Here is a 25929-nt window from a genome sequence, read left to right as displayed (position 1 = left end):
CAAAAGAGGAGTGCGGGGACGGGCCAGGAGAGAGTGAGCTCAAAAGCGGGGAGGGCGACGTGTGGGGTCCACTCACATGGGAGAGATCTTGTTCTCAGAACTGAAAAAGAAACGCGTCCTCAGCTTCTTTAATCGTCAAAAAAATCTATGCGTTGTAGCCCCTCTTACACCGGCCCCACCCCCTGTATACCTAGTGGGGGCGTGGCTGAGGGTATTGGCTGCTCTTAGTGGCTGAGTTTAAGCGATAGGTTTCTAATGTGTGCCTGATTTCTTTCAATCCCCTTTATTGTGGCATGGCCAGAGAATTTTCGTTTAGCGTAGGCATTTGGTGGAGACAACCCGCTTTATCCGAATCTCTATACCTATCAAAATCAGCTTGCATTGTCATTCAGTCACTTGCAGGATGAGACTCCATGTGTGGTTTCAGAAATTTTAGCCCTGCAGCTACAAGAGATGGGGGTTCCTTGACGGCAAACTTAGATGTCTCCAGGTTGATTGTGCTCTGGGCTTATCTTTTATTTCTCCGTGTTTTCTACTGCTGTTAGTAGGACTAACTGGCTAACTTTATCGTACTTCTTAGTTTGACTAAATCTCCTAATAGATCAATGTTCATAATTTTCCTTTGCAAGAAATGAAAAATTTCATATTTTATTGCCATTTCATATCTCACATTATCAGGTCCCTCTTTATCTGGAAGTAGTGTCATTGTTGGCTTTAAATGTAAACAAAGTAGAAAACCAGCTTGAAAACATACAACAAAACCCAGAAACAATTCAGAAAACTCATCCTGATGATTCATTCTCAGTACCAGACTTCTTTGTATCAGTCAAGATCTCCAGGAAGCAGAACCAGTAGGATATATATATATATATATGTTCCAGAAATTGGCAGACTACCAATTGAGCTGTTTAAGCAAACATATGCAACACTGAAAGAGCTCACTTATTTACACCAAGAAATACTGAAGACAGTTACCTGGATAACTGACTGTAAGAGAGTCACATTCCTGCCCATTCCAAGGATCTAATAGCATGTGGGAATTATCAAACAATATCATCCATATTGCATGTGAATAAAACTGTGCTGAAGATCATTTAAAAGTGATTGCAGCAGTATCTTGACAGGAAACTGCTAGAAATCCAAACTGGATTCAGAAAGGATATAGAATGAGGGGATATGATTGCCGATATTATGGATCTTGACTGAAAAGCAGAGATTTTTCTGAAAGATTTTGTGGCAGTTAGACTTTATGTCAACTTGAACTTGTGGGATAATGTAGGAATGGATTCCAGACTGTCAATTAGATGGTGGTGTGGTGATGCCTCCTTAGGATGTGGTCTGTCTATGAGAGACATAGGGATTTTCTCCTGCTCCTTGCCTTTCAACTTCCTACTTTCTGGGACTCTGTGTCTACATCCTTGAGTGGTCATATGGGGGCATCTGTCTGAGAGAGCCGATGGAACCTTGCCATGTTTCCTTTGATCTTGGATCCACATAATTCTGCACCCACTGCCCTGTGATCTCCCTGATTCCTGCTCTACTCTTCTTCATAATTGGCCTGCAGATACATGAGTCTGAAAGGGCCTCAGCTGGCATTGGGCTCAACTGAGTTGGACTGAGCTGAAATGCCTTCTTGATATAATGATATAAAGTTTTTTTTTCTACATATGAGTATCGTTGGTTTTATATCTCTAGATAACCCAGCTTAACACAGATGTTTGCCTGTGCTTTTTTGACGATGCATTCATTTGCGTGGATCATAACAAATTATGCATAGCATTTCAAAGAATGGGAATGCTAAAACTCTTCATTGTAAATATGTGGAACCTGTTTGGCATTAGAATTGGAGAGTGGCTTATTAACAATCTGTGATAAGCAGATGGCACAATCTTGCAAGTGAAAGAAAAATGGACTTGAAATCTTTATTGATGAAGATCAAAGACTATAGCCTTCAATATGGATCACATGTCAATCTAAAACAAAAATCCTCACAAATAGATCAATAAGCAACATAATGATAAATGAATAAAAGACTGAAATGGCAATGAATTTCCCTTTACTTGGATGCATTGTCGATGCCCATGGAAACAATGGTCAAGAAACCAAGCACTGCCTTGCTTGGGGAAAATTGCTAAAAACAAAACAAAAAATACTTTCCAAAAGTTTAAAGAGCAAATGTGGTAGTTAGACAATTTCATGTCAACTTGAAGATATATGAAAGTGTAGGGGTGGAGTGCAACCTGCCAATGAGGTCACAGCCTGATGGTGACATTTTGAGGGTGTGACATTCTCATAAGGAGCATCCTGAGTCCCTAATCTGTCTCTCGCTTTGCTTTCAGCTTCCTGCTGGGGAGCCACTCTGAGACCTTCCAGAGCCCTGAGATGCATCCACTGCCATTGGATCCACAGGACTTTGTACCCAATGGCTTGCACAGCACAGCTAACATAGCAAACCTTCGTGTGTCTGGCCCAAACCCCAGTATTTTCAACTGCATGTGAAATCTGGACAGTGAGTTAGGAAGGAAAATCATATAATGAATCAATGCATTTGCATTACGGTGTTGGTGAAGAATGTTGACTATATCATGGGCTGCCAGAAGAACAAACACATTCTTATGGGAAGAATTCTCCGTGGAGGTAAGGATGATGAAATTTAGGCTCATACACTTTGGATATGTTATCAGTATGAACCAGATAACATAAAAGGACACAATGTTCATAAAAGTAGAAGGTTATTAAAAAAGAGGAAGGTCATCAATGAGATGGAGTGACAGAATGTGTTAGGCCGGGTGGAATAGAGAAACAAATCTAGTGACACTCATCTATGTGTAAGGAAGAGCTATCTACCAAGAAGCCTTATATATCAGGAAAACCTCTCCGCCCAGTCCAACTCAAGGCCATAAGTCCGATACTCTTCCATAAGGCCCTCTTCAGACTCACACCGTCACATGCAAAGATGCAAAATGAAGAAAAATCACAGGGCGACCATTAAAAGCCATGGGATCCAATGGCAGTGGAAGCGTCACAAGCCTCTGCAGGTCTCAGAATGGCTTGCTAACTGGAAGGCAAAAGCACAAAGAGAAAGAGGAAGTTCCCAGGATCCTCCTTATCAGACCATGCCCACAAGGAGGCACCATCAGACAGTACCCTGATTGACAGGCTAGCCTCCTCCCTGCCCCCTTTTTGGATCAAGTTGACATGGGATTGTGTAACTACCACACAGAGTGACTGCTCCCTTGGGCTCAGACATAGTAACAGTTGTGAGGACATCGAAGGACCAGGCAGTGTTCTCATTTATTGTACATAGAGTTGCTGTGATTTGGAGCAGAATTGACATTACCTATTAGCAACCATATTTAGCGTTAAAAGTGTTCATTTGTTGCTCCAATTTCTAGACACTTTGGAAAGTAAGCGAGGGCTTGAATGTTCTGCAGCCTCAGTCTTTATCTGTGTGGAATGCGGTATGCTTCTCACAGAAGTGTGGGTGTTTGAGATGAAAAGAGGAAAACGGAAGCTCTTTCTTTAATTCACAAATAAGTTTGTTTTAGGAGCGCTGATGGTATAGAGGTTGTGTGTTGGGCTGTCAGTGCACGATCAGCACTTTGAAGTCACTAGCTAACTCTGAGGGAGACAGATGAGACTTGCTGCCCTCTTACAGAATTACAGGCTCTCAAACCAACATGGCCAATTCTACTTTTCAAGATTGCTATGAGTTAGGATCAACTTGATGGCATTAAGTTTAGTTTCCTACTTCACACACCAAAATTAGACGTTATCCCTACAAGAGTCTGGATTCTAGTTCTGCCCCATCACTTACTACCAGTTAATTCTGACTCACGTAGGACAGAGTAGAACTTCCCCGTAGAATTTCCAAGGCTCTAATATTTATCTTTCTCTGGTGAAGGAGGAAGTGTGTTTGAACTACCAACCTCAAAGTTAGCATCTTAACCACTGTATGACTAGCCACCCTTCACCATTCACTAGTTGTATACTCATAGATAGGAATTGAGGAGTCCTTGTAGTACAAATGGGAGCTCTTATGGAGTAGTATAGTGGTTCTCAACCTTCCTAATGCCATGACCCTTTAATAGAGTTCCTCATGTTGTGGTGACCCCCAATCATAACATTATTTTTGTTGCTACTTCATAACTGTAATTTTGCTCCTGTTATGAATCAGGCAACCCCCATGAAAGAATTATTCGACCCCAAAGGGAGTCACGACCCATAGGTTGAGAACCGCTGGTGTAGTGGGTTAAGCTTCTTGTTCTGAGAACTAAAAGATGAATGGTTCAAATCTTTCTGACAATCTGTAGAAGAATGATGAGACTGTCTATTCCTCTAAAGATTTTCAGTCTTGGAAACCCTATTGGGCAGTTCTACTTTGTCCTAGAGGGTTGCTATGGCTTGAATGTGTGCTTGTGGGACAAATGGTGAAGCAGGCTGCTAACCAAAAGGTTGGTGGTTTAACCCAGTCAGTGATTCTACTGGAAAAAGACCCAGGGATCTGGTTCAGTAAAGATCTCTCAATCTGGAAATCCTATGGGTCTGTTCTACTCTGTCACATGGTGTCTGTCTGAGTTGAAACAGACAGGATAGCACCTAACAACTATTACAACAACAAGATAAGAATTGTAGATTGTGAGAATATACTCCCTGCTATTGCTGCTTCACACACTTCTTCAAAGCTGCTGGACTCCTGCGGGGCTCAGGAAGGTTTCATGGATGTATTCATTTGGCATTCCCTTCTCACTGCTTTCCATTGAGGGCAGTGTAGAAACAAAGAAGGCACTTTGTCCTACCTTCCATTGTAATTACTTGGCTTCTTTGCTGGAAAAGAAAGGAGATGGGCTCTTCATTTCTAGTATCTGTTAGCCAGTGTAAAAGAGACAGTTTACTATGCCCACTCCACCACACAACGTATCCCACATTGATCCTGTGTCTAGTGCCCCACTGTGTTAGGCAGGGTTCTCTAGAGAAACAAAACCAGGACACTTATGATTATGTATATGAAAATAAAAGGATAGGTTTATATAGTGAGAATGAAGACAGCAGCTCTTTAGTCCACATAGCATTATAGAAGGCTCCGCTGCACTCACTTTCATGGGACAGTTAAAATACTGAAGGTCCTTCCTACGCATGCTGCTTCTGGTCAAAGAAGCAGACTGCGAAATGCCTGGCTGGAGGTGTGGAGTCTGCCTGAAGACAAGATGAACAGAGTGGGTCCACAGGCAGCAGACAGGCAAGGTGGGCTGGTAACAGGAGGAAGATGAGGTGTCAAGGTGTCGCAGAGGCTGGTAGTGCAGCAACATAGGGAGATAGAGCCTCAAGGTGGGGTGATGCATGGCAAGACTACAAGATCCACCATGACCCACGGGTTGGCTTGGTCCCAGATAGTGCAGAGCACCTAACTCAGGCAGCAGTGCACGGTCTGATCACCAGGCAGAAGGAGGAAGAGGTTAACTTTGAGAGTCATTTATCTCTGTCACCCTCCAATAAAGCTGCAACCTGATTGACAGGATAAACTCTGCCCACATGTTTCTACAGGAACTATGTTGGCACCAAAGCCTATCACACTAGCTCAAAAAAACATCAGCAAAAGATAGACTTTTCAGATTGCACCTAAACTCAATAAAAGAAATGAGTGAGCCACATAGATGATCAAAGCTATCTGATTTTTGTTTTTACACTGAAAATTTCAATGTAAATATTTTGTTAGTTTACCGTCAACCATGTGCTATTGCTGATTCCAATAACTTTTTTGTTTGTTTCATGTTTATTTTTTTAATAATTAGTATTCTTATATAGAACACTCTTTTTACCAATGACAATTTTTTCTTCTAAAATTACTTTAAAAGACACATAGTCTGAAAAGCACTTGAATGCTTTCCTTTAGAAAAAAAGTCTTTTTAAGAATGAGATTTAAGTTATGTGTATTGCATCTGCTGTGTAGGTGTGGTAGTTACATAATCTGGTGTCAATTTGGGACTTGAGAGGATTAAGAGTGAAGGGGTGGAGTCTAGTCTGTCAATCGGCTTATAGCCAATGAGGCCTCTGTGTAGGCATGGTCTTCTCCTGAGAATTATGGGAACTCCTGTACTTCCTCCCTGGAGGTGGGAGACACACTCTCTCTCTGCTCACTCCCTGCAACACATCCCTGAGGAGCCACATGGACCCACCCTGATGCTGCCCCGGGAACTGGAGAAGCCACAAGGAGACCCCTGTCAGCATTGAGATGCTTACAACACCACTGGACCCAAAGACTTTCTACCCACTGGCAAGTGATCACCCTATATTTGGCATCATTGCATGTGTTTTGTGAGTATGAAGAGAACTTTATAGATTGGTATTGGACATAAGGGCTAATATCATACTTATGGGCTTGGACTGGACTGGGTTGGGGTGCTTTCTCATTATTCAATTGCTCTTATATATAAAGCTTTTTCTTCTACACATATGTGTGTCTATGGATTTGTTTCTCTAGTCTACCCGGACAAACACAGTGGGCAAATAGGGTTGGTGGAGATCAGAGATTATCCTAGAAGAGTACAGGTGATGGACAGTGGGTGTTTTCCCTTTGATCTTGTATCTTCTGCTTTGATGTGTGTGTGTGTGTGTGTGCGCGCATATTGTCCATATTGTGTGTATACTGACATAACAAAAACGATCACAGGTCAACATTTTTTAAATGAGGCATTAGAGCCACTGCTATATTTCCTTCAATAAAGCTCCAAGGAAAGAGTCAGACAGAGACGTCAGGCTTTGTTTACTAACAACAAAACAAGGACATTTTCTTTGGTGTTATAAACAGACACCAACGTAGACCCATTTTCTGTGCTAATCCATTAAATGTCTGAGATCAATGGTTATATGCACTGGAGACACATTTACATTTTGGAAGTCAGTGTCTTAAGAGAATATATTACAAATTATCTAGCAAGAACAATTGCTTTTATTTAGTAAATACTAGGCAGAATTGTTATAAAATGTGGAACACTTAGAAATCTATGCAAGTGCCTACATCTAGCAGTTGGTTTAAATTCACATGCTTATGAATGTTCTCAGTCTCCATGTTTACAATTGGTTGAATGCTTTTTATTAATCCTAGTTTTTATTTAAATTTTTCTTTTTTATAAATCATATTATTGGGGTCTCTTACAGATCCTGTCACAATCCATACATATATCCACTGTGTCAAGCACATTTGTACATATCAGTATGTTGCCATCATCATTTTTCAAAACATTTTCTTTCTACTTGAGCCCTTGATATCAGCTTCTCATTTCCCCCTCCCCCACCCTCCTCCCTGCATGTATCCTTGATTATTTATAATTAAGTTAATTTTTCTAGCTATTTTATTAGGACCCAACCCAGATATCATGCCATTCATTAGCTCAGCCATATTAAACAGTGCTGTACAATCAGTTTCAGAACATTTTCTTCCTTCTTGTACTCCTTGATATCAGCTCCCCAGTATCCCTCAACTTCCCCTGCTGCACCTCTCAGGAGTCTTTATAATAGTTATTGTCTCTATAGATTAATCCATCCTGGGTTTCATATACTTCAAAACAGAAAAATACATAACAGAGAATCAAGAAGGCTTCCAACGATGACAAAATACAAGAGATAAACCCCAATATGGAAAAACAAAACAAATCCAAAATATTCAAAACCATATCAAGCACAAAGTGTATCAAAAGGGAGATCAAATGACAAGGTTTTAACCATTCGAGTCAGATTTATCATTTTAATCTACTATAGCTGTTTCTCCAATACTCTTTGATAAACAGGTTAATCCCATCCCTCAATTGTGGCCTGAGAAAAATCACCAGAGGCACATTCCCTGTGTAAATCCTAAGAATGTATTTTGGGTTACCACTCTCATCCATCGCCTTGTACACACCGGAATCTTACAATTTAAGCTCTGATTTGATTCCCTCCTTTGGGTTTAGATTATATCATTTATAGGCCTTGGATCACAGATGTTGGCATGTTTCTTCCATGTGGGCTTAGTTGACATTTAACTTAGATGATTACTTGTTTGAAAACAAGACTTTAAGACCCCAAATGCTATTCTTTGTGATAGCCAGGCACCATCTGATTTCTTCACCACAATTTGCTACAGTACCTATAGCTTCTGTGTTTTCTTCATTAGGGTGATTATTGAGCAGGGTCATGTCATAAGAACTAATTTTTCTTAGATTGGAGCTAGGTTTAAGTGCAAGCCCCAAATTCATTGCTGAATCTGGTTTCTATCTGTCTCTGGTTCACCTTAGGGACATCTTTGTTATTTATGGTAGAGAATCTTATTATTTCCCTGGAACATAAGGACCTTCTTAATGACCTTCTGTTTATAATGCCATTGATTTAGCCCATGGTAATAATTTTAAAACACCATTGAGAAAAGGAGATTGAACAAATGTATGTTAACTCCAAATCACAATATGTGGATCATTGAACACACAGAATAAATCTCTGTGTGACTGGACACTATTTACACAAACAGTGGAAGTTGGTGGTCACACAAAACCTACAATAATATTCACTGAAAATGACATACAAAGGTCTGCCATAATCATATATCTTACTAAAGCAAGGGCAGTGAAGTAGTAAGTAAATGTTAGTCTGCCTATTGAGAGTTCAATACTCTTGGTGTAGCTGTCTTTTGCTTCTTCACATACCATGCAGTTTTGATGTTATGTCCTTGGGTTACAGGTGTGTTTGAGGTAGTTTACTTTTGAGGGTTTTCCATACAGCATCCCTCTGGTATGGCCTATGGAGCATGTGGTGCTTGGCAGAAATTTATCTCTATCATGTAATAATCACAACTGATCTTAGTAACTGTGCACAAAACGGTCCAGGGCTTGAAGCAAGTTTCAGGAAATCAGAAAGTTTTTGTCTTTGCTATTTGTTTACACTATTTCTGTAACCTTGAACATGTCACTCAATTCCTCAACCTTATTTGACAAATCAGAAGCTGTGCTTCACAGGGGTCTTTTGAAGACTTAATAATCGCAAATTACATTGATAAATGAAGTGTTAGATACGTTATGAAGCATAACATGGATGTTTACTTTAGAACTTAATCATAAATTGCCATTATTTCACAGCCCCATTTATAGTTTTCTTTGGAACAAAGATTCATGTCTGGTTTCTAAAATCCTTATTTCTCAAATGAAAGATTTTGTAAAGAGTGTTAAACAATGTAATGGTTGTTGTTTAGAAGGCTCAAAATTTATGTATTTATTTGAGTATTGATTTAATTGTAATATTTAATAAAAATATTTTCCCACTACATGCATATAATAAAACCTCCCAAACTCATTGCCATAGACCAGCGGGTCTCAACCTGTAGGTCACAACCCCTTTGGGGGTCAAATGATCCTTTCACAGGTGTTGCGAGATTCATAACAGTAGCAAAATTACAGTTGTGAAGTAGCAACAAAAATAATTTTATGGTTGGGGGTGTCACCACCACATGAGGGACTGTGTTAAAGGGTCATGGCATTCGGAAGGTTGAGAACCACTGCCATTGACTGGCTCAGCTTATGGTTCCAGAGGCTGTAAATCTACAAGAGCAGACAGCTTCATCTACCTCTCAAGAGGCAGTTGGTGGGTTTGAACTTCTTGCCTCGTGGTTAGAGGTCCACTGCCTAACTCACAGCACACAGCATCCCTAAAGCTTCTTGATTATATTATAAGAGGTCCTCAATGCTTAATTTCAAGCCAAGGAAGCATTTATCTTCAATTAATCACGTCTTTGTCCTTAGTCCTCTCTAATTCTTCAAAATTTTAAACCCCAAACACTATAAGCTGCTGTCAGATGAAGTTTACTTTTCACCACAAAAAAATATCAAACTCAGTTTAAGATTCCCTCTCTCACCAGTTTTATGTTTGCACAAGCTGAATCAAATGACTGATGGTTTTGTGCTTATGTCTGACACTTGGCACCACTCAGAGCCCACCCCACCCCCTCGGGATGTCTGTTTACTCTCCTTTCCCATCAGAGACCTTCCCACCATGCAGAGCACACCTAGAGGCTTCCTGTCCTTCCCAGACTTCCATCTTGGTCTTGTCTTCACAGCCATAAGGAGTGCAGCGTTATTTTTGGGTTTCTCCAATTCCCCCGTGAGAAATCAGGTGAACTACTTGATTCCCTTCTGTAGTTCTGGAGAACTATGCTTATTATTTATCTTAAAAGAACATTTCAGGCAAATTATATGAGATTACCACATGATACTAAAAAATGAAGCAGATTCATATGGAGATAGGTCAAACATATAGCTACAAAATAATAGAAACCCTTATTAAAAAATATTGAAATGTGAAGCTATTACTTCTCACCATATCCTCCATCTAGGTCTACACACTTCTGCAGACAGTGTTTCAGTTGCTCGGGCCTTGTCCTGAAGCATTCTGCCTTCCTCCATTCACACCATGTCAAAATGGTAGTTTTCGTGTCCTTGTGGGACTTAAGCCACGTTCCTTGGAAATGTTCTTCGAGTTTGGAGAACAAAAAGAAGTTTAAAGTACAAGATAAAGAAGAGAGCTTGGATGGGTAAGGTTTCAAAGCAAAAATTTTTCTAGCATATCCCTTGCTACCTTCATGAATGAGTATTGTCTTGATGGAAAAAAAAATATTCCTTGGTGCAATCTTCTTGGCCGTTTTCTCACCAATGCAGTTTTCAATTTTCTTAAAACTTCTTAATAAGCCCCTGTGATCATCCCATGTCCCTTTAGAAAGCCTGTCAAGATTACTGCTTTGTAATCTCCCTCAAATGGTCATTCTTACCTTCTGAGCTGACTGCTCTCCTTTGAATTTCACTGACTCAGCAAATCACACCAGAAGCTACTTTCTTCTTCTTTTTTTTCCCCCCTTGCTGGTGGGAATACAAGCTGTTACAACCACAGTGGTAATTGGTATGGTGCTTCCTAAAAAAATGGGGATTCCACATAACCCAGAAATCCCTCTCCTTGATGTATATCCTAAGGAAGTAAGTGCTGGAACACAAATAAATATGTGTACATCCATGTTCCTCACAGCAGTATTTACAGTAGCAAGAATATGGAATCAACTTTGGCGCATACACATAATGGAGTGCTCCACAGCATTTAAGAATAATGACGAATCTGCGCATTGTCTCAAACATGCTTAAACCTGGGGCACATCATTTCAAGTAACATTATCCAAGCACAAAAAGTACAGCTGGTTCAAATCTACTATTAGAAAGTGTCAGTAAAGAGTTCTCATCCTAAAAGAAACAGCCACTGAAGGCAACCAAGAGGGGGAGGGGAATGGAAACCACAGACTAGTGGGTAGACAAGTGTGAACTTGGGTAAAGGGGAAGCCAATATTCAATAAGAAGAGGATGCAGCAAAATGATGGAGACAGGGCAAGACATTGGGAAGTTGGATGAGTTTTTTAATATAAGCCTCCACTTAATTCACAATAAAATGTTTTTTTTAAATGTCACTCCTTTGATTTAGCTTTTTAAAAGACACCTTAACAAAATAGAGACTGAAAGAATTAGTCCGCAGCCATCTACAGATCAGTTATGTTTACTAATAAAAAATAACCCAAAACAGTTTTATTGACATATAATTCACATACAATATAATTCATTGGTTTAAATATATTTTAAAGGGTTTTGCAATCATTATCATGATCAATCTTGGAACATGTTTCATTCTTGCGCTCATTATTAGCTTTCCATAGCCTGCCCAACCTCCCCTGCCATCGTCCAAAGAAACTATTAATCTGGTTCATGTCTTTATAGATTTATATTACATTTTTTTCAGAAAGAAACTCATTTGTACATGAACTGGAACCTATTAGCAATACTTTCTGACATACTTTTTTATTTTAATGGATACCGCTGCTCAAATTAACGTGTAAATGCTAATTTTGAAATGCACATTATAAGGGAGGCCACTGAATGCATGTGTTTATTAGTAGCTTGAACTTCTCTTTAGTAGTGTCTTTGAACAGATAAGAAATGAAAAATTGCTAAAACAATGAAATTTTTAGTAGTGGTCTAATTTTGAAAAGTAGAAATATAGTATTTATAACTTAATATGCAATGTATTTTTCTAAAAGGGTTATCTATTTTCTTTTCTTTTATTGACAGATCATTGTAAGTTTAAACTTGAACTTCCCCTAGTTCATTTGCTTAACTCTGCAAACATTTCCTGATGAATTTACCATTTCTTAAATCTATCATCTTATTCACTCATTTATTTTCCATTTTCTGAAGGCTAAAGCAAACCACAAACAAATGAACAGATTGATAAATGCATCGTTCTACAGAAGATAAGCAGAGAGCTGAGACGGTCTGGGAGTCGTTGGGCGGTGCGGGTAGTGAGCGCACTCAGATTCTAGTCCTACCAGAGGAACCTCAGAAGGAAGGCTCAGGATGAAAACAGGTAAGGCTGAGGGGTGGGCGGAGACCAGGCAAAACAAGGCCTCGCAGGCCGCAAAAAGCATCGAAAGAGCCTGAGGAAGCCTTTGAAAGATCTAAGGCAGAGCAGAGATCTCATTTTTAAAAAAATTTTCTTTCTGTTTTTAGGAAACCGTTTTATGAGCACTTCATCCACACAGCATATAATCCGTAGTTTACATTTTCACAATGGGTTATGTTTTCCCACTGTGGACAGAGGACCCCGAGCAGAGGGAAAAGGCCAGTTCTAAGTCAGTGTCATGGTCGCGTGGCGCAGCAGACAGGGAGAGAAGGGGAGGACTCTGGGACAAATGTGAAGATGGAACCTATGGAGCGTGTGATGGGGGATGTCGGGGGATGAGGTAAGAGGATGACTCAAGAATGAATCCCAGGACTTTCCTCTATGTGCACTCTTCTCCTCTAGGCTATCGTTGCTCTTGCTAAAGATATATCTTTCAAATCTAGAAGCGAGAATAACACAAGGAAAGGGGACAAATGCTGTTATGGTTTTTAAAAAGGTTGTAACGCTCTTGCTTAGAATTCTGAACACTTGGTTTTACAGTGGCTTTGGGCCAAAAGCAGTACAATTATAACATGCACATTGTAGCTGGCCAGATTGTAAACTCATTTAGAAAAATATATTGAAAAATATTTCTGTCTCTTAAACCACTTCCAATTGTAATATAAGTTCTATCCGTCCAGCTAATTTCATATGCACAGAAAGTGGTGCAACTCCATGGGAAAAATAAATTTTTCACTGACTAGCAGCCTGTAACTGTTCTAAGTGTAATTACATATTTTTCATTTCAGATCAATTTTACAGAATGACCTAAAGCTTCCTTCTTAATAATTGGGTAGAGCTAATTTATTAGGACTTGCATGTGTTGGTATTGGTGTCTTTCTTGTCTGAGTTTAATTTAGAAGCAGGGTCCAAGTAGACATGCAAAGGACTATCTCTGGTTTCATGCTCCCCTGTGTTGCTCTCACGAACCCTCTTTTGTTTCTTAGCACACGCAGTGCTCCATAAAAGCCCATGGTAGCCAGTTCTTATAACAGCTCGGTAGACAAATGAGGATATTTTCCATTTAATTCTAGGGACGATGCCCCCTCCGAACATAATTAAATCTGATCTCTCTCACTTGAAGCAGCATGCATAATTCATAAAGTGTTGGCATAATCAGGTTCCATGCACTGGGAAATTTTCAGTTGATATGCAAAGGTTAATTTTTTTCTCTCTCTCTCTCTTGCTCTCATTAAAGGAAAAGATCCCATGAAGCCGCCTCCTCTGCCAAGATTTAAGCACCAGGGAGACCTCAGCAAAGAAGTACAGGGGTCCGAATGGCCCCAGACCCGTTTGCATAAAGGGAAATGTACTTCGTATACACTTAATTCAAAGATTTGTTTGGACATGATTTTTTTTCAGTGATGTGTCTCCCCTGAGTAAACAGGAGCAGAAGGCTTGACTTCATTTAGTGAATGGAATCTCTAATGAAAACAGGCAGAGCCCCAAACTTAAGTGCCCTGTTATGCGTTCCAGGTGAGAAGCTTAGCAGTTGGGATTTGCCTGAGAGCTTACTCTGAGGTAGGAGTCCTAGAGAAGTGGTCAGGAGGGTGGCCAGAGCAAGCTCTGTGGGGACTCTAATGCCAGTCTCTATTTCCCATTAGCGTGTGTCTTAGTCTTCTCTGACTAAGAAAATACTGTTCGGAGGTCAGATGTCCAAATCGGAGTACCGGCATTATGGATTCATTCTGCTAGCTTTGAGAGAGGAACTGCTTCTGAGACAGGAGCAGCTCCACGCCCTTATTCTAGCTTCGAGTGGCTGGTGGGAATCCCTGGCATTTCTTGGCTGATATGTGTTCACATGGTATCTTCATGTTACCTGCCTGCATGTGAATTTCCTCATGTCGGTTCTCTGTTTTCATAAACCACCACTCGGACGGAATTGGAATTAGGACCGTGTTATTCCTATGTGATAGCACATAATATCTTTAAAGACTCTTTCTTCCCAAAGAGGGCTATAGCCTAGTTCAAAGCATGGTAATTTCACATTTCTTTATGGAGGACATAATTCATTCCCTGAAAACTTAGCTCAGCTTTCTTTCTGTGAGCAACATAGACCTCCCCTTTCCTCAAGAACGTCAAGACAGCAACATTTTATCTGGTAAGTAGTGAAATAAGATCATTCTGACACAGAAGTTTGCAATTTAATTAGAAGGTAAGATAGATACAGATATCACCCACAAGGTAGAGCAGCCTGTGGGAGTTGACTCATGGCAGTGAGTTTTTGGGGAAATTTTAAGAAAATGTGCCATCAGTGAAAAGGAAGGAGGAGATGAGTTCTAGTCCATGCCCTTTAACCCAACGGATGTATTTTACCGTATTGTCCGATTTTCCTCAGTGTTTCTTTTAGAAATATTTTATTGTGTTTAGGTGAGTAAATAAAGTTCCTATTTAATATTTGTTGTTGTTGTTGTTAAAAGACCCGGTGGCTTGCGTAAAGGGGGAAGCCCACATTCTATTCAGAAATAAAACAGACCGCACTCCCAGGCACTTTCCCCTCTACCTAAGGATACAGTCAACTGAACCATTGTAAAACTCCCCAATCCAATATTTCCTGCTCCAGTTTAGACTCACCACATTCTCAATACAGTGCAAAAGAACAGGAAGACTTTTAAATTTCAGAACAAGCTCAACGAAACAACAACCTAGTTTTCAAGGCCAAGATAGAGAAACAACAAAGAAAGTCAATCTCACAAACACAAAGAAAATAGTTCCATCCTAACTAGTCAGATAAATCACAAGTCCAAAGTGAGAGAAGTCAAATTCTCAAGCGAAGGTCATTTCACCTCTGTGGTTTGGCTGGATTGTCAGAATCGAGTTTGAGAAGATGCAGCAATGCAAGGGCGGCTGCCCATTTTCTTGCCTAGGGAAGACTGGTTCAATCCCATCAAGGTGAAGAACGATGCTTTTCTTGGTCCAACATCCCCACTTTGTCCTGTCTGGCTCTCCATGGACATGATTAGAATTCAGGTTTTTGTCTTACCAAGAGGAAGATTTACCTTTGGAAGACATAGGACATTGCAAGAGAATTTGATTTAGAGACTCCTTGGAGAAAGAAATCTACACCAGCCAGCCTACTCAGTCTCAGTATTTCTGTCATTGTTTTTTTAGAGAATAGTGGTATTTTTTCCTTTCTTTTTTTTCTTTATATCTTGCCCCTTGCATGCAGACCAAGTGTTTTTAAGGGTTTAAACCATTTGCCATGTTTGTGAACCAAGCAAAAATCAGTGGGACCTGTATTCAGTGCAAAGGCCACACTTGGTTGCAATTTAGGCATGTCTTGCATAGATAGAGGGAAGAATAGGGATGAGGCGGGAGAATTAGATTTGGGTCATGTTATGAAGCATCTGTTTTCTCGGGAGCTTAAACTATCTCTATAGGTAGTAAGGAGGAGGCCATTGTCAAATTAGAAAGCAAAACTGAAATTCTTGTGTTTGTGGTACTGGTAGCTAACTTCAAGTTGAGCCTCAACTTTTGGTGACCATATGCGCAACTGAATGGAATGCTGCCTAGTCGTGTACCAGCCCCTCAGCCAGTTGTGGATTGGACCACTGTCAACCATATGGTTTTAATTGAGTGATTTTTAGAAGTAGCTCATCAGGCCTTTCTTCTGAGTTCATCCTTGTCCGTCTTACTCCAACTTGTTCCTCATCATAGTAACACACAAAGTTCCACTGAGATGTGGTGGATGTGCTTGAGATGCATTGGCTGGGAATTGAACCCACATCTCTTGAGCGAGGATTCTACCCATGTACTACCACTGCATCTATTTTAGAAACATAACACAAAAAATGTGTGTCAACTTGGAGAAAAAGAAAATGGAAAGCGAGAAATCAGTAAGAGTGCCATTATGGTCGTTCAGGTGAGCAATGCTAAGGGCTATGGGTGTTTTTCCTATCTGTTGGGTTTGTGCTGATGCAATTTGTTCCAAGATGCAATCCAATATGCAAAATGGCAGACTAGTTCTGTGTTTCCATCATAGCTTGGTGAATTTTGAGGTTAGTTAACCTTATTGATGAATCAACAAATTGAAATCCCAAAGTTTGTGATCTAGCAGAATTGCACTTATTACTTATCTTGAACTTTGCCGAAAGAAACATTTTTGTACCATGTGTACTCTGGTTTTGCAGAAGCTGTGTTGGGATTACGTAGAAATACATGGGAACATTATTTATGGAGAAGAGATGGAAGATGGGCCTCTGGTGCCTTGAAGGAGTTGGCTGAGCTATCAAAACACCTAAATCACACGCAGGGAGGAAGTTAGAAGCAGGCAGAATTGGGCTCACCTTCATTTAGGATAATAAGCACAGAAAGCTTCAGTCAGACGTAGGGTGAAAATTGTTATTTATGTAGCCTGCTTAAAAGAGACTCTCTTTTCACCCTCATCTGATCACAACTCTTGGTATGACTTGAGTTAATCAGTATTGAGTATACGAAGAGACTTTTTAAGCATGGGTTTGGGTGGAAGAATCCGAACACTATGTCCCTAGCTAAGAGAAAGGGGAGCCACCATCTCTCCTCTGTGCTCATTTTCTTGACAAGACTCTCTGATCTTGGTGGTATCAGTTGATCATCTTCCAGCTTTTGGCTTAATGACAGTAAAAGGGATAAGAAAAGGTAAGTTTTGAAACAAGCTGAATAGGAAATAGACCTTTTAAAAAAGCATTGCCTGAGGCATCAGACATTACCCTACAGTAAGTTTATAGAAACATTAGACAACCCACCTGTAAGAGAAATATCACATCAGGTCTTTAGGCCAGCAGTCAGCAATGTTTTCCATAAAGGACCAAAGAATACATAACTTAGGATATGTGAGCCATTGGGTCTCTGTCAGAACTGTACAACTCTGTTGATGTTGTTGAGAGGAAAACATCGAGGATACTGAAATAACATGTATGGCTGTGTTTCAAAACATTATTTAAGAGAAAAATGGAAACAGATTATGGCCCAAGGGGTGTAGTTTGCTCACCACTGGTTCATCCAATGACTAATTTAGAGAAGTGTCTTAGTCGACTGCTGTATTAAACTTCTTTCCGAGTCTGATAATGTTTCCCTATGATACTGCCACTCCCTTTTGGGGCCTCGACCTTGGAGTCGGTGCAGACAGCCAGCACTTTCACCTCTGCTGCATGTCTCCCAGTGCCTCTGTCACAGCCACGTGGATGGGCAATTCACTGATGCCTGCAGAGTCTACTTTGCTGCTTGATGTTCTCGCTTGGTAGTAGTTTACTCAGAATGCCAAAAAATCGTTTGCCAATACTTATTCGGCATTATTAGTATTATTTTGCATTCATGGAAGGGAAGATTGACTTTTCTAATCCATCATCCTCTCACCCGCCTTTGCTATGTGGGAAGCCTTGACCATAGGGCCCTACAGATACTGATGCGGTGCCTCAGAGCACAAAGAATGGAGGCTGTCCTAGAGCTACAGGACTTCCAGCTGAGCCTGCGGTAGCTCAGAGACAAAGGCAAAACTGGCATTCTGCATCTGACCTTAGTCTTAGAACTGGGTCCTAAAAATCTCTTCTGGGATGGCGTAAGAAAAACGAGGCCTGTCACAGCAAATAATGTCCTCCCCCAGTTCCAGACTACAGTCTTCCAGGAAAGCTATGCTACCTACAATTCCTTGTGGCCAAACTCATGTTTGGGGGAATAATTATTACCTTCCTTCTAGCGATGGTCCTTCCAGCTCATTTGCCCAGCAATCAAGATTTGATTCAGCGTGGTCTTTGTTTGTGTGGTAAAGCTGGTCTCTGGGATTTTTCTTGATTGCATTCGTTTCAGGCTTCAGCTGTTTATGCATCTCTAATCGCATCTGCACTTTTTGGTCTCCAGTCTCGGGCTAATTTCAAGCAATATCATCAGTGTTCAAGCTCTAGAAGGGAAAAATAGAAAAATCCCAACTAGATGGAATATCAGAAAAAGTTGTGACAACATCTGGGCCATCAAAAGCCCCTATGGCTCAAACCTCCTAGTTTGCAAGTGAATTTAGATACTTATTTTCCATTGCAAGTGTTCCCTTGCCTCCCTGGACGAACTTTGAGGGGATGATAAGAGATAGTTTCCTTCATCTTTGTTTCCTTCCTAATGAACTTCATTAGCAGCCCCGAGTCTCTTAGAACTTGTGGAAAGGTGTGAACTTTGTGACCTGGAAGCCTGTTTGGTTGAAACAAATGACACTGTGCTTAAACTTTCTTGATCAGCTCTCCAGTTGCTTTTATTCAAAGGCTCAATCCTGAAGTAGAGTCTCACAATCAGATAGGTCCACCGGAGAGGAACTATACTCCCATTAACGTTGGCAGTCCTCATCCAAAGGTTGGCAGAGCCAAGTAGGAAGAAATATTTGACCTTCTGCTTCGGAAAGGCCCCCTCCTTGAGAACCCTATAAAGCAGTTTCACTTACAACACACGAATTGTTGTCAAGGATGTAAGTCGAATGTTTGGCTCTTTTAATTGCGGTGAGGGGAAGAATTATCCTAACTCTCTGAACAGGTCAATGGTCATATTTCCAGTGTATATTGATTAACTATATTTGTTATATGGTATGTTGGGCTGGGCTGACCAGAGAAACAAATCCAGAGACTCTCACATATGTGTAAGAAATAGCTTTATGTCAAGAAGTAATTGTATATCAAGAAAACATCCCAGTCCAACTCAAGTTCATAAGTTCCATATTAGTCCATAAGCCCCTCTACAGATTCATGCAGTCACATGCAGTGACGCAGAATGCAGGCATATCACAGACTGGTGGGTGCAAATGCTTGTGGATCAGAAGTCCTTGGAAACATGGCAGGGCTCTTGCAGCTCTCAGGGTGTCCAGCAAGCGGAGAGTCAAGGCAGACTGGTGAGGTTCCCTGAGGCCTCCTTACGAGATGGCCACAGCCACAAGGAGGCACCATCAGACTGTGACCTGATCGACAGGTTGACTACAACCCTACACTTTTATGTATCTTGAAAATTGACATGAAATTAGGTAACAACCACACCTGGGTTAAGGTAAGTCACGTTTCTGTGCTTCTTTCATGAGCCCCGGTGGCACAGTGGGTTATGTCTTGGGCTGCTGTCTGGAAGACCAGTCATTTGAAGCTACCGGCTGCTGCACAGGACAAAGTTGAAGCGTCTGCTCCTGTGAAGATTTACAGTCTCAGAAACCCACACAGGGGCTACTTTACTCTGTTTCCTAGGGTCATTAGGAGTTGAGATCAAATGGGTGGCAGTGGATTTGGGTATTTTGGGTTGATTTGGCTTCTAGCGGTTATAAAACTTCATTAAGCTGATACAAAGGTTAGAGCTAATGTTTGGGAAACAGCTTGCCCAGAGTATGAAGTATGTATACAATGAATATGAAGGGGTTCAAAATTTACTGGAAAAATTCCATTATCTTTTAAATTCATCTTTCCACCACTTGATGATATTCGCTCATATTGTGTGCTGATCAACAATTTGTGTGTGCATATTGACACTTAGCTATTTAGGGGCTATTAACTTGCAGTCTCAGTTCGGTGTGCTCAGTAAGTCATAATGGACTTAGAAAGATCAATAATAATCCTTGGAGAGAAAGAAACAACATGCGAACCATTTATTACTACAAAACAAATTTTAATGTGGTGAATACCTAAGTGACAAGACAGTTTCAGTTTCAACAATTTTTACATGTGCAATTAAGTGTGAAACAATATTTGTGATATGCTATGAAGGTTTCCCTCAAACAATAGTCATCAACTAAATGGGTAAATAATTAGATTAAGACATATATCATCAAAACACAATCAACTGGTTTGACCATCATGCTATTATACAATATAGAGAAAAAGAACAAATATTTAGTGATCACTTGTTACCATATACACTTGTGTGTAAGCCAACCCAAATAGCAGCTGAGGCACATAATTGTACAACATCTGCATTAAAAGTGTGTTGTAAAACTCAGCTTATACACAAGTATATACAGTATATGCCACCCATTTTGTATTGGGCTGGGTTCTGTAGAGTAACAAAAACAGATACTTACATGTGTATGTATATAGAAAGAGATTTATTTATATTAAGGAATGACTCACAGAATTGTTGAAGTGGTGGGACATTCAGTCTGCTTCCAGTCTGTGGGTCAACTGGGAAGCTGGAGGCTTCTCCTGGTTCATGTAGCTGTGTGGGCTGATGAATCAGGACAGAGGAATACGAAGCAGGAACCACAGGCTAATGGACACAGTACTTTGTGACCCTAAGGTCTTCTGTTTGTTGATGGCTCCTGGGATCAGCAAGAGGTTAAGGAGCTAGATGCAGGGTCCAAATTCGGAAGAATTGACAAGCTTTCCCATGGAGTCTGCTTTAAAAGAGGTAGGCTACACTCCTGAGGAGTGTTTCTTTCAATTACAACCAGGCTATGAACTATCAATGGGGCTGTACTCTGCTACAACTGCTGGTGCTCACACAGCTGATGGCATTACGGTATATGCCATCATGGAGCTGATGACATTACGGTATATGCCATCATGGAGCTGATGTCATTACGGTGTATGCCATCATGCAGCTGATGACATTACGGTATATGCCATCATGGAGCTGATTACATTACGGTATATGCCATCATGGAGCTGACTTCATTATGGTGTATGCCATCATCCAGATGATGATATTACGGTATATGTCATCATGGAGCTGATGACATTATGCTATATGCCATCATGGAGCTGATGGCATTACGGTATATGCCATCATGGAAGCTAATGGCATTACGGTATACGCCATCATGGAGCTGATTTCATTACGGTATATGCCATCATGGAGCTGATTTCATTACGGTGTATGCCATCATGGAGCTGATTTCATTGTGTTAGATCTATCACAGGGGAATACTAACAAGCTACCGAGACCCTTGCCCTAGCATGTTCACACAAAGGCTATCACATGTTTTTTATTAGATCCCATTAAGCAGGCACTTCTGTTGTGCACATGTTTCCTCAGAGGATAGTAGGCCTGAGAGATGATAATGAACTGCCAAAGCCACACAGCAGGCCTTTGAGAGGTGGGCCTCAGTCCAAGTCTATTTGGCTCAAAGCTCTTACTCCCAATGCCCTGTTACCTTTATCTTTTAAACGTTTGTGACCTTTAATGAAGTTGAAGACCAAGTTTGCCTTAGTTTGTTGCCCTACATTGGGCCTGAAGGAAAAATAAAAAATGTGTGACCCTATATATATTAATCCAAATATCTTTACATATTTTGAATAAAGTTGAAAAAGTCACTGAATGCTCTAAAAATCCAAATGGATGCAACATAACAGCATGAACCGAGGACCTCTCAAGGATTCTCTGTGGCCTGCCCCAATCCCAAATATGTGGACACCCCCTCCTGCTCCGCCTACTGCCTATCCACCCCCAAAGAATGCACTTCAGAGGACAGCACTGAAGCTACATCTCAGGGAGAGGGGCATGACTGATCAGAGCACACTGGAGCAAATGGAGAGGGAAGGAGAGAGAGAGGAACACAGCCTGGCCCACCAAGCCCCAAGGATGATATTCCTGATCAGAGGGAAATAGATAACAGACGAACTGTAGTTGGACTCTCACAGATGCTCACATGGTTGTAATTTTGCTCAATTTCTGATTTCCTTTCTTGATTTGTTTGTTCCAGACCACTGGTTACCTCAAGACCTGTCATGAGCTTGGAGAAGGTGGTAAATTGTCCCATCCTTTCTACTTCTCTTCCTTTCACACTCTCCTTCCTTCCAACTCCGAGGTATCTAGCTGAGGAGGTAGTGATGATGTGGTTGCACGGTGTTTAGTTTCGGATGCATGAATCAGGCATATCAATGTTCCTTCTTGTTCATCCTGAAAGGGGTTCCTCTCTAACTCAGCTGAAGAAAGGCAACCAGGAAATCCAGTATTTTCCTGCACTGAATGTCTCATCACCACCCATTTAGAGGTCTAAATAAAGGCGTTAGAATCCAGTTTGAGAAGTTGGAAAAGAAGGCCCCATTCTCCCTAATGCAGTTCTCCTGGAAGGTGGAAGTAGATAAGACCCTTCTCTTCTTAGAATCTCTCTCCACTTGTGTGGTCCCGGCGTGACTAACTCTAATAAATATTATAAGTGTTATAAACAAGTTTATGAAATTCCTTTTTGAAGGGACGAGGGGGTGTCTACAAGGTGCCTCTGTGTGAATTGTACTTGAAACTCTACAAGGTTAGAAGGTTTTTCAGGCTTAGAGTTTTTCTAGGACATGGTGTTCTGATCTGTCCTTTCTTAAAGTGTAGTTCTGCTGATTGGGAGCTTCTTGCAATGGCAACAATGAGCAATACCCCAGACTCTGGTCTTGTAGGGAGAGAGAATTGGAACTTTCAATTCATTCCTATTCCCTACCAGAAAAATCATTGGCTGACTTCTTATTAGTCTCCTTATAAATAAGTATTATTATTTTCTCCTTAGAAAACATGGTTCAATTTCTTAGTAGGAAGAAAATTTTTTTCAAGCATAACATTGACTTTTCTGTATTAAAAACAATAAGTCCCACTGGGCCTCCACTCAAGCACTCCCTCAATGCAAGAATACTTTCTTCTATTAAACTGGCATTCCATGATGCTCACCTTCCCAACACGATCACTGAAGACAAAGCAGGTGCATAAGAAAATGTGGTGAAGAGAGCTGATGGTGCCCAGCTATCAAAAGAGATAGTGTCTAGAGTCTTGAAGGCTTGAAGGTAAACAAGTGGCCATCTAGCTGAGATGTAACAAAGTCCACATGGATGAAGCACACCAGCCTATGTGATCACGAGGGGTTGATGGGATCAGGCATCTAAGAACAAAAACTCATATCATTTTGAATGAGGGGGAGTGGGGACCCAAAACCCATCTGTAGGCAACTGGACATCCACTTCCAGAAGGTTCACAGAGAGGAGACAAGTCAGTCAGGGTGCAGGGTAGCAATGATAGAACATACAACTCTCCTCTAGTTCTTAAATGCTTCCTCTCCCACACTATCATGATCCCAATTCTACCTTACAAATCTGGCTAGGCCAGAGGATGTACACTGGTACAGATAAGAACTGAAGAAACAGGGAATCCAGGACAGATGAACCCCTCAGGACCACAAGGATCGACATATAACCCCATCCCTGGGGGATGGACAACAGAAAAGTGGGTGAAGAGAGACATCAGACAGTGTAAGACATGACAAAATAATAATAATTTATTAATTATCAAGGTTTCATGAGGGAGAGGGCATGGGGAGGCAAGAAGAAAATGAGGAACTGATACCAGGGCTCCAGTACAAATCAAGTGTTTAGAGAATGATGGCAACAAATGTACAAATGTGCTTGACACAATGGATGGATGTATGGATTGTGTAAAGAGTTGTATGAGCCCCCAATAAATTGATTTTTAAAATAAATAAATAAAATTAAAGTAAATAAATAAGTCCAATCATTACTGTGCTGAGAAACACCAGGCTTTTTCCTGCCCTTATTCATGCCTTGTTTTAGAAAGAGACTCCTCCGGCGTTCAAACGATCGTGTCTATATGGCACCGATTTTATTTCATGTCTTGAATCCCACTTGGCCTTTGCCAATTTATAATGCCATGCATGATTTGGAGGGAAGAATGTGTTACTGACCCGCACCCCTTTTCAACAGAAGAGTATTTATTAACACAAAAATATAGTCAACCACTGTTTCAGGCCTGATGCAAAGCCATAACTCAAGCAGGTTGTTTCTTCTTGGAGAAAATAAAGTTCTTCACAGAATTGCCGAGAAGCTTTGTGCCCAGACCCTGCCTCACCTGCAGTACCTCAGCGGGTATATTCTACACCCGCGGAGCCAGTTTCTTCCTGCTTCTCAAATGTACCGTGTTTATTTATTTATTCTTTTAGTTGGAAAAAAAACACCTTTTCTAGCAGCAGAACATATAAACCGAATGTTTCCTTGATCATTCAAAGCAAATATACAGTCTTCTAAAATGATTGGTTTGAATTATGTTGTCTCTCTCATACTTCACAAACATTTCTAACCATTTTTCTGTGAAAATAGAACCTTCAGAGAATAGCAATGCTATACATTTGGAGTGTTTATGATATACTAGACACTGGCCTCGGTTCTTTATGTGTAAGGGATGTAGTTTAAATCATTTTATCGGGGGCTCGTACAACTCTTATCACAATCCATCCATCCATCCATTGTGTCAAGCGCATTTGAACATTCGGAGTCAAATAAACCAAGCGTTTGAGTCTTGTCTCTGCCACTTCCTGTTTGTGTGAGCTTGAGAAACAGCTTAAGTTCTTTAGTTTGCTCTTCTGTAAAAGAGAGGCACTTTCAATATTTTCCTCAGAGAGTTGATGTGAAGATTAGCTGAGTTTATGTGTGAAAAGCCCTTAGAATATAAATTCATAATAATTCTTCCAAAAGAGTCATAGATCATCTACAGGGGTCCGAACAACTACCAAGTAACGGAGCCGCCTAAACCCCAGCTCTGACTAGCACCTTTCTGCCATACAGCCATTTTCTAAAAGAGACTTTTACTGTATGGATAAGAAATCCCGGTGGTTACAACCCTCCACAGATAATCCACGGGTTGGCAGTTTAGACTAGGGCAGCTATTCTGCAGGAGAAAAATGTGGCAGTAGCTTTTATAAAGATTTGCAATGTTGGAAACACTGTGCGCAGCTCTGCTCTGTCACCGTGAGTCAGAATAGACTCTCTGGTAGGTTAAAATAAAAAAGTGGATGTAGGACACTTCTTTCTTCGAGTTTCCAGAGGAGAGAGGCTTGTTAGATGCTCCTATTTCTTGAATACCTCTTCCCATCCATATACCCTCACTCATTGTTCCTCCTGGGAAGAAATGGAATGATTCTCTGGTCGTTATGTTTTGATGAAGGGACTGAAGGTGGAGTGCTCAGCCCCTCTGGAAACCTCTTGCTTGAGATCTGTCTACACAGAGTTTGCACTCTCATTGGCTAGGCCCTGGGGGCTTTGAGGGTCAGGAGGAGGAAGGGAGTTGGCCTCCAGGTGACCACGGCTGGCTGTGACTCTGTGAATATGTGTTCAATTTTCATGCCTGGTATTAGCAAGCCCACTATGGGTGCATGCTGAAGACATATCCTTCTAATTGGGCTTTTCCACTGCTGTTTCTTTTTCTGATTGTCAATATTTAATATATCCTGGATTTCCAGAAGAACAAACACATCAGTCTTGGAAAAACTACAACTGGAACACTTCTTAGAAATGAGGATTATACTCTCAAAGTTCTTTGAACATGTTATCAGGAGAGACCAGTTCCTGGAGAAGGACATCATGCTTGGAAAAGTAGAGGGTGAGTGGGGGGAAAAAGACTTTCAGGGAGATGTATAGACACGTGGCTGCGACAATTCAAGCATAGCAATAATAGTAAGGCAATATTTCCTTCCATAGCACCTGGAATCACTAGACGTCAGAATCAACTCCATGGCTC

The sequence above is a fragment of the Tenrec ecaudatus genome, chromosome 17 (assembly GCF_050624435.1).
Source record: "Tenrec ecaudatus isolate mTenEca1 chromosome 17, mTenEca1.hap1, whole genome shotgun sequence".
NCBI classification, from domain to species: domain Eukaryota; kingdom Metazoa; phylum Chordata; class Mammalia; order Afrosoricida; family Tenrecidae; genus Tenrec; species Tenrec ecaudatus.
This window is presented reverse-complemented; position numbering follows the sequence as displayed.